The sequence below is a fragment of the Adiantum capillus-veneris genome, chromosome 11, assembly GCF_014529385.1.
Source record: "Adiantum capillus-veneris isolate H3 chromosome 11, ASM1452938v2, whole genome shotgun sequence".
Classification (NCBI taxonomy): Eukaryota; Viridiplantae; Streptophyta; class Polypodiopsida; order Polypodiales; family Pteridaceae; genus Adiantum; species Adiantum capillus-veneris.
In genome coordinates this window covers 93,200,688-93,211,346 of record NC_140941.1, presented here as the reverse complement: position 1 = coordinate 93,211,346, position 10,659 = coordinate 93,200,688, and positions in this window count along the sequence as shown.

Genomic DNA, 10,659 nt, shown 5'->3' with positions numbered 1-10,659 from the left:
CTTTAATGCATGGTCATATCCTCTACCATGCTAATTACTAAGCTAAGCTATGATAATATGAGTGATTATGTGAGGAGATGTACATATTTCTCGTAAGATACTCCTTCTTCCTCTCAATCTACTCTCATACCCTGCTAGCTCTCACCACGAAGGTGTGTGAGGTCTTGGGTCTGAGAATGGGGATAATTAATGTTGTGTTTACTAAGTGTTTTTCTTAGTGCATGAAGCTTTCATCTTCATTGCACTAGCTAGTCTTGAAGGAACACAAAGAATTGTATTATACAATGTCTCTCTTGATGGGAGAAACTATAATACAAAGCCTTTTGGAGGGGGGACCGGCCCGGTCCTCAACTGTTGTCAATAGCTTAATTTCTCTCTCTTTTGAAATTATTGTTCATGCTTTCTAACTAGGTGTTATTCTTTTTGTTGCTCTCTCCACCCAAGCACTCTTGTAATTCTCATTAGGAATCTATTCTAATGAAATGCCCACTATGTTCATGCTAATTTCCGCTACACACAAGTTTTTAGGCCATTAAATGTTACAGTTGAAAACAACTCATCGCGGAATATCTATGGTGCTTGTCCAAATGTTAATGTAACCATCGCGGATGTAAAAGATGAGAAAAATTACTTTTTCCAAGAGATGTCAAGCTATCTTCTAACCCTTGGACAACCATACATCACCGCAGTGCGAATGGAGACAAAAGTACTAGATGATGGATCTTCTTATACCAGGGTCAAAATCAAAGATGGAAAACGAGTTGTTCAATTTCTTGACAGTTTGTGTTGACCGTGATAGGAATTGTGACAGCTTAAGAGACCATATATTCTCTACCAAAATCAAGCAAGGAGTTTCAAGATCAAAGGGAGATGAGGGGTTTTGGTCGAGTACCATTGTAAAGTGGGAGTGCAATGGTACAAGAATAAAAAGGTTCTTGCCTGATCCAAAGAGGGACAAAGCTTTTTCTACAAGTGTCCTAGTAGCAAACGATGGATCAATATCTGCTACAATGCTTTGAGATTGAAGAAAGGACAAAAACAACATGTAAATAGTGTATAGAGAAAATACAAAAACCATGATTTGCTAGATGAAGATGAGTACATTTCAAGTGTTTTTGAAGAGGCTTCTTTTGTAGATACTATGGGTGATCTCAATGACAAAGTAGGTTCTAGTTTTCAACATGGAAATGACCTGGTAAAAGTACATTCTATGGACATGTATAGAATCATTGAAGCTTTCAAATATGAGGAGTGCTTCAACATGCAAAAAGATCTAGAAGTGTGAGTGTAGACAAAGTACAAGAATGTGGTGAAGAAGGTGAAACCAGTGACACTGCCTTTGCCTACATATTGCAAGGAAAAGATGGAGCCAGCTTCTTTGTAACCTAGTCTCCGAGATTCAAAAAGAATTGGGCACAAGTTTACGCAAGATTCATTGGAGATGTTAAAAGTTGGAAGCAATGAATCCTTGACACAGGTTGAAAGGAAATGCTTTGAACAGATTCTCTGCAAACATGGAAAAGATTTTTCATTTGAGTCGTATGAGACAGGGTGTGTGGATCCTTCTATAGTCAAACCAATGATAATATTCATTGTACCTCATGTGCCTTGGTGGAATCTACGGACGATTCTGGTGACAAAAGCTCTCTTGCCAAAGCTCATAGACTTGCTCAATGAAAAGATAAAGATGGGGATTTTGGAGCCTTCATGTGCTCCCTAATCAAATAGATGGTTCATAGTACCAAAGAAAAATGGAGCTCTACGCTTCATTCAGGACATGCAACCTGTCAGCAAAGTCACAATCAAAAATATGGGTACAAGGCCAATTGTAGATGAGTTTGTAGAGGCCTTTGCAGGAAGAACAATATATTCAATGGGGGATTTATAATCAAGGTATGATCAATTCCAACTAGCAATGGAAAGCATGGACTTGACTACCATGAGGATACCTTTGGGTTTGGTAAGGATGTGCACCTTACCACAGGGAGCAAACAACTCGGTTGTGTGCATGATGAATGATATGAACAAAGTCCTACATAAACTTATACCATAAATTACAATGCCCTTTCTTGATTATGTGCCAATCAAATAATGTGACATAACCGAAAACGATGAGGCTCTAGATTCAATGTGGATCCGTGAGTATATTGCAAACACATAAAGGACTGTGACAAAATTTTAACAAGGCTAGAAGAAGTGAACCTTACTTATTTGGGCAAAAGTCAGTGTTTGGGGTTAAAGAAAAATTGATTGTGAGGCATCTTTGTAGTCCTCGTGACCATAGCCCCTATCCGACTAAAGTACAGAGGATGAAATAATTGTTCATAAACATCACGGAGGTAAGAATACTTTTAGGCGCATGTGTCTTCTATCTCATATGGATTCCACATTATGCACATGTCGTAGATCCTCTTTACCAATTGCTAAGGAAAAACCAAAGGTTTTAATGGAATGTTGTACATGTAAAAGCTATGAGAAAGTTGAAGCAATTGATGTTGTGTTCACTAACTTTGAAGAAGGTCAATTATGAGTGTGGAAGACCAATTATTGTGATAGTGGGACACTAGTCCAATAGGGATAGGATGGGCAATAGGACAAGACAATGAAGAGGAACACAGGTATGTGGTGAGATTTGGTGCCAAGGTCCTAAGATCTCACCAAAGAGTATATCTACAAGTAAAAACGGAGTTGTGGGGAGTGGTTATAGCATTAAAGTGTGACAAAGAGTATTTGATTGGAGCATCTGTAGTTTTGGGGAATGATTGTTTGTAACCACTTCTAGCAATGATTGTAAGTTGTTATAATCTGGACATTGCTATGCTTAGGTGGATTGCTTATATAAATTCCTTGAACCCAGAATTGAAGCACATTGCAAGAAAACATAATCCAATGGTAGATATGCTTTGAAGGGCAAGCTATGAAGATGAGGATGGTACAATTGATGAGGGAGAAGATATGGGTACAGAATTATACACAACTTTTCATGCAAATTTTGATGACATATGCATTGTATCTTCATTTGAGTCATTCTCTGAGGATTTTTACGAGGATGAATGGCTTCTCATAGATCAGTACCTGAGTACTTTACAAAATCAGGCTAATTGGACTAAAGCAAAATTCAAAAGGGTTAGAAAGATGCATATGGATACTTCTTGATGGATGGCTACTTATGGAAGCATTCTAAAAGAAGAGATGGGACTCCATTGTGAGTAGTATGTGATAAGCCTACTCAGCTCAAAATTATCAAAGAGTTTCATGAAAGCCTATATGCTAGACATCGAGGTGTATGGGTTACTTTTTCCAAAGTGAAAGGAAGATATTGGTGGAAAGTAATGTATAAGGATGTATTAGATTTTGTGGACTCATGTATCACATGCCAAATGTATTATAATGTAGGCCATCGTGATGGATTGCATCCTACCTATCCATTAGCCATGCACTATAAATGGGTTGTTGATCATGTCACACTTTGGTAAATGAGTTATTTGGTACTTGCACAAGAAAACTTGACAAACCAAGTTGAAGGGCATGCATTGAAAAAAAAAACTAAAAAAATTGTTTGTAATTTTTTTCTTGAAGATGTAATTAGCCACTATGGCTGTGTGGGAAAGATAGTTGCTGATAGAGGTGAGTTAGATGCAAATGAAGCAAGGGAGTTCTTTGCAGGAATTGGTATCAAGCTAGCATTGACTTGTGATTATAATCCAAAAGGAAATGGAAAAAATGAAAGAGTTCATCCTCCTACTGTCAAAGCTTTGGCTAAGGTATGCAAAGGTAAAATGTGTGAATGGCGAAGGTTCCTACCGTATGCTTTATGGGGTGCTCGTACAAGTCATAGCTTAGTGACTGGTTACATGCTTGCTTAATTGATGTATGGTCAGAATCCATCCATGCCAATTAAGGATGCCATTCCTACTTGGAACATCTTACCCTTGAGAAGATGGCATAAGTAGGGAAAACCTACTTGCATTGCGCATAAGGCAATGGGAAAGAAGACATGAAGACATAGAGTTTGCAAAAGCTCAACTAAATGATGCAAGACATAGAATTTGACGAAAGCCTATTGAAGAGGGTGATTGGGTCCTAATGTATGACAGTAGCCTTGAAAGCCTGCACACCCCACATAGAAATTTTGCAAAAAGGTAGTTTGGTCCATATGTTGTCAAGCATGTGCATGGAGATGCTACATATACCTTGAGCGAGCTCGATGGAACGGAGCTAAAAATTCCCATAGGATGCAAAAGAATCAAGATCTTCAAGAGAAGAAATGACAATGATCCTTTTAATTCACAACAAAATGAAGATGAAGAACCTGATGAGAATTCTATGGATGAGGATGGAAGAGAAGATGATGCATTACCCTTTATTGAAGATGAAAATGAGATTAACATGTATGTTGACTTGAAACCTGCAAAGAGATATGTGTGGCACATGCTGAAGGATGTGTAGGTTTGTTTAAAGGGGATGAATGTCGTGTTGTGGCATGTGCACAATTTGAAAGAAAAACATTCACCTCACTGTACATTTTTGGATGCATGGGAATAAAAGCAATCTTGTACATATTGTGATATATACTAAAGCGACTAGTGTGGTCGCTATCATTTACATACTTATCTGGGAAGTCATCAACTTTGATGTGGTGCCGTTGTGGGTTTTAATACTTGATAAGATGCCTAATTTGGCTTTGTGATGTACATATTCAAAATGTTTCATGGTGGCACACTCATCTCGCCTACAATGATTGACGCGAGCAAAAACTGTCAAAAATAGCAGTTAATAGGCATTGTCGTAAAATTGCATAAAAAGTGACCCAAAATGAAAAAGCAATGAAAAATGATGCATATTCACACTTTTTATGCTTATTCAAGTGATCCCACAAATTTAGGGATTTGTTTAACTTCGTTTGGGATTTTTTGCATAAAAAATGGCTTTGTTTGGGTCAAAAATGAGCATGTCATGAATGCTCTTAGACTTTACACCATCTTTAGGAAGAGGGTTGATGATTTCCCATAAACACTTTTTCACAAATTTTTTGTAATTTTCATCACGAACTCTCACATCCATAGTTTCCACACCTTCCCAACTAAACCGCACACTGTCTGACAATGTTATGGGTAGTGGGTCATCTCTCCCATTCTGGGTACCCAAGCAAATGCTAACGAATGAAAAACTAGGTGCATGCATGCTTTTCTTTTAGGACTCACTAGTGGAAGTGATACCATGTTCATTCATGAATTCTAAGATGCAAATGAATATGGAAAATGTTATTTTCATGCAATATCTTGCCTCCATAGACAATACACCATGCACAAAACAAAGATACATAAGATACAAGTATGAGTACTCACGTGCTTGTAGCTCCACCTCTTGTTTTGGGATCACTCCAATAGGATACTCAAGCCACCAAGAATAAACATTTGCTTCCCATGTTGTGATCCCACCATCTTGGATTGATGGTGAGTACATTGTATTCTCATCCTTCAAATCTATCCATTCCCTAATAACTGGAGGTGCTCCGTTTAGAGTGCTTGATTCGCATAATCCACCTACAAAAAGTAGATGTAGTAAGGAAATTAAATTCAGTTCTTGTACCGTTTCATGAACCTCCATACCGACTCCCCTTTCATGTAATGATCACAGCATAAAAAGTAGGCATAACCATTAATTAATGGTATCCTTAGATGTATCACTTGCAAAGTAGTCTTCTTGCCAATAAATCTAGCATCTTATCTTAGTCTTCTGATGAATTCACCATGTTAAGGAGATACACACAAGCCTACAAAAAGTATCATGAAAAAACTTCTTATAATATATTGTGAATTAGTTCAAACCATGCATGCTAGTACTACTTCATTCATTGCACAAACCTACAGTATGTGATTTTTGAGAGAAGCCTTGTAGAAGTCTTCAAAATCTAACGAAAGCACCGGACCTTCAACTTCTATCTTATGAATTTTCAAATAGGCTTCCTATACATATGTGCCCAGTAGACTTCCTTTTTCATGTATCCCCTAAAATTCTTCTAGTCTCCAAAGTGAGAGAATTCTGGATCTTTTGCTTTGGTCAAGCTTATAAGATGCAAAATTATCTTCTTTGTACCATACGCGATCAAAGTACAAACTAAGTTACATAAGATGAAACATGAACATGGCGATTCATTCTTGCCTTGGTATTTAACAAAAAATGACCTTCATTAAACAAATTTGTACATTTTTAAAGGAATCTTTGAACTTGCCAAGCAATATAATTTTCTCTTGTTATTTTCACCATGCCTTAGTCATGCCACTTGAGACTGTACAAAATTTTAAAGAACTCCTCCCCATTGTTTCAATTGGCTATGGAAACATATTTGTAGCCACGATCTTTTGTACGTTCTTCCTCCAAATAGATAGCTACATCAATCTTTGTTTGAGTTTCATGCTCTCACAAACCTTTACCTTTCATCTTTGTAGTCTCATTTGCAATATATGCATTGAATTCATCCTACAACCATCAAAAGAAAAACACAAGCTTATGAAAATCCAAAGAGGTATGCAATGTAATGCAAAGCATGAGGTACTCAAAAGTAAATTTGACATAGATGGGACCATGTGACATACATAGTAATTTGACATACAAAGTAAATTTGGCATACAAAGCACCCTTTCTCACCTCTAGTTTGGAAGGTAATCATGGGATGGTGTGTTATACCATGGAGGCGTCCCATGGTAAAATCATGTCTCGATTGACATCTCCACCTCAGCCCACTTTCATTGTTCTCGGGCAATAATGCTATCATTGTCTGCTATATATGCCAAACTTTTGGAACATGTATACCTTGTGACCAATGTTTGGAGTAACATGAGTTCTTGTAATTCTGCAAAACAAAACAATATAAGATATGTATACATAATTTGAGATAATAGTTCTGTATATGTAATGCTAATGGAGAATTTACGCATTAGTTGTGTCCAAGGCAAGGAGAAGCTTGGCCTCTTTAGATTTGTCAACCTCAATGAATTGGGCTAGAGAGTCGGCATAGACTATGCTTTGCATGATTGTCAATAAATATAAACATCAACCTTGAAAAGTGACAGAGATATAAACGGGATTGAAGATAACTAACCATCTTTAATTCATTTCATCCATGTTTTGAGGTGATGGTTTCCATCCCAAACCAAAAACTTTTTTTCTTTTAAGCCATCTTTAATTCATTTCATCCATGTTTTGAGGTGATGGTTTCCATCCCAAACCAAAAACTTTTTTTCTTTTAAGTGTTGTCATTCCTTGCTCAATGATTTTTCAGACTCTTCATTTTTTTGTCTCCAAATAGGGCCCCACTCATCTAGATTTGTTGCTAACACTGGTGTTAGATTTCCAAATGGTCCTGGTCTCCAAATATGTTGTTGTGTCAAAAGTCGACACCAACCATGAGACTGAGTCCAAACAGCCTCATGTGGTACCAAGCGCACTAGAGGAACGAGGGGAGGCTGGGTTTTTTCTTCACATAAAAATAACTAAGAACATCTTGTATCAACACAAGGGGAACTTTCTTGTCTAGTTGTCTTGAGTGCTTAGACTTAGAATCATCTTCCTCTACAGTTTTTGCACTACTATCATTGTTGTTAAGAGGTTCCTTTATTGCTTCCAATTATAGTACTAATAATAACAAGTCTATAAATATATTTATTATTAACTTATAGTATAATTTTAATAAGTTAATATATTTATTTATTAAGTTACTAAATAATAAGGTTGATAATAATAATAATATATATAGTAATAATAATAAGTTAAATAATAAAAATGGTTTCATAGGTCTAATATTTTTTTGAAAAAATGGGGGGCCGTAGCCCTTCGTCGCCCGCACATGCAGGAGGGGCTACGGCCATCCAATTTTTTAGAAAAATATTTGACCATATTAGTCATAGTAACAAAGGAAGAGAAAAAAGGGGGGGAGGGCAGCCCTTACCCTTTTTTAGAAAAAATTATGGCCCATTCAAGAGCGGCGAAGCAATACAGAAGGTAAAAAAGGGGGGCAGTAGTCCTCCCACCTTTGAAAAGAAAAATATACAGTCACCCCAACATTGGAGGAACAGAGAAGAAAAAAAAGGTGTCCCCCCCCCCCCCCTCTTTGTTTTTCTTTGCCTGGATGCTTGCTCCGTCCGTACACCATGAAAATGAGAGAGAGAGAGAGAGAGAGAGAGAGAGAGAGAGAGAGAGAGAGAGAGAGAGAGAGAGAGAGAGAGAGAGAGAGAGAGAGAGAGAGAGAGAGAGGATGGAGAGATTACTTGTTGCTTGCTCCTTTGCTCCTTACTCCTTCCTTCTTGCTCACTTTGAGAATAATCTTCCAAAAAGATGAAATCCTACTCTTTGACTTTTCACACTATGTCCGCCCAAACAAATATTCAAGAGGAGGGTTTCATCTTTTCGAATAATCATATAACATTAATATTTATTGAAAAATATACACCAAGATAATTTTTATTATTATATTATTACTATTACTAAATCATTATTATCATTATTAAATTCTTAAAATTTATTTTTTACTATTATGGTGAGATAAAATAATTTTTTTTAATATTATTATTAAATTATCAAGTTATCCTTATTTGTAAGTAATTATTCAGCTATTAAATTATTGTTAGCTATTAAATTATTAGATTATTATTATTATTTATAATTATAAAGTTATTATTATTAAGAAATTATTAGGATCATTTAGTAGTGAATTATTATTATGAAACAAAGTAAGAAACAAATAAAGAAAGAGAATAAAAGAAAAATAATAAATTAAATTAAATAAATAAATAAATAATATGAATAAATGAATATAAAATAAACTAATTAAGCATACACTTATTATTAGATGAAAATATTATTATTATTAAAATAATAAAATAAATACAAAATAAAATCATAAAATATACATTTTATTGTTATTAGTAAAAGAATGAAGTAATTCAAAATAAAATAATAAAACATACACCTATTATCAATGCATATATAGTGCAATGAACAATGAATAAATAAAAAGAGTAAAATAATACAACAATATTACAAATCAGAAACAATATAAGGAAATAGATATAGTGTAAATACAATAAGAGCACAAGAAGATAAAAGATATACCATAATTTGAATAAAAAATATACCTTAATAAATAAATAAATTTTGAATAAGAATACAAATAGAAAAAAATTAACTTGAATAGATAAATATACTATATAATATAATTTTGAATATAAATATTATATTACATAAAAAAGAGTGAATTTATAAAAATTTATTAATTCTTGAGTATAATTATAATATTACTATAATATTAAATACATTAAAAATTTTAGAAAGACAAAAATGAGAGTTATATAGGTATGTACTCATTATGATTGATGTTTTATGGAGAAATGCATTGTGATGGTTGCTCTTTCATATCTTTTATGATAATAAGTGTGAAAAAACATGACCACCTTTACAAATTGATTGTTACATGTACTCTTGTTTTTCTACACTTCATGTATTCCCTAGAGTGTATGTTTGTCTATCTGTCTAAGAGTATCTCTACACAAACTTTGTGTCTGGCCTGAAGTGACCGTGCATTGTCTATTCAAGAGTATATCTACACGATCTCGATGCCTAACCTAAAGTGATTGTACATTGTCTATCCAAGAGTATCTCTGCACAACCTTTTTCTCTTACTTTGCTTCTCTTAAAGTTCTAGAGAATGAATCTTCCTAATACATCGACCTTGAAATGGACAATTAGTGGTGTCACTATACAACGCGAGGTGCCTCTACAAAATGGAGAAGTCCTGTTGAGTGCATACTATCTGTAGAGCCTCTTGACTCCCCATTGTAACCTTTTAGGTTTCAATGCCATTGTAGAGAGTCAAAACACTGCAACATATGTTGACGTTGTACCTAGATATGATCATGAAGCACTGTAGAGACATCGAGTGGACGCAAAAGCTCAACCTCTGGAACCAAGACTTCTCACATGTTTGTAAATAATGACTCTAGATGTTCAATGGAGCATATCTTAGAACTAGAAGTGTACCAGCAAACGAAAAAATGTTATGTGCATAGATAACGAGAGTGATTGTTCACTAGAGCAACACTATGTCCACAAGAGTGGCACCCTATTGAACTAGGGCCTTCAAGGTGGGAAAGATCCACAGATGAAGAAAGATGCAATCTATTTGGAGAAAAGAACTAATGTGCTCAATGTTAAGAGTCAAAACAAAGGTAGTCCAATGGTGCAGATAAAGTTCATTCTTCAATGGATTCAAGAGAATACAGGTGCACATCTAACCCTATGTGCATGTGAAGAGACTGACTATACTTTTAGGGTTTAGGACAACCTAGGCAGGTGTTCATGGCACTTTTGTGAGCCTGTATGTAGGACCTGCATGTCTAGGGCACCTTAGTTAGTCTCCATACCCTCCGATTGCACAACATTTTAGTCAGAGAATTTTTAGCACATGAACCACCCCTTATTAAGAAATAAAAAACGGCATTTTAAAAGTGACATTTTAGCATTATAATGGGGCATTTTTTGAGCTACCCGACCTCCACTTAAGATCGCCATATAGGTAGATTCCCTAGCTCCCAACATCCCAAGCAGTCCAAGTACCGCCAGCATCAGTACCCTCACCACCCGCAGCCCCCCCTCATTCTT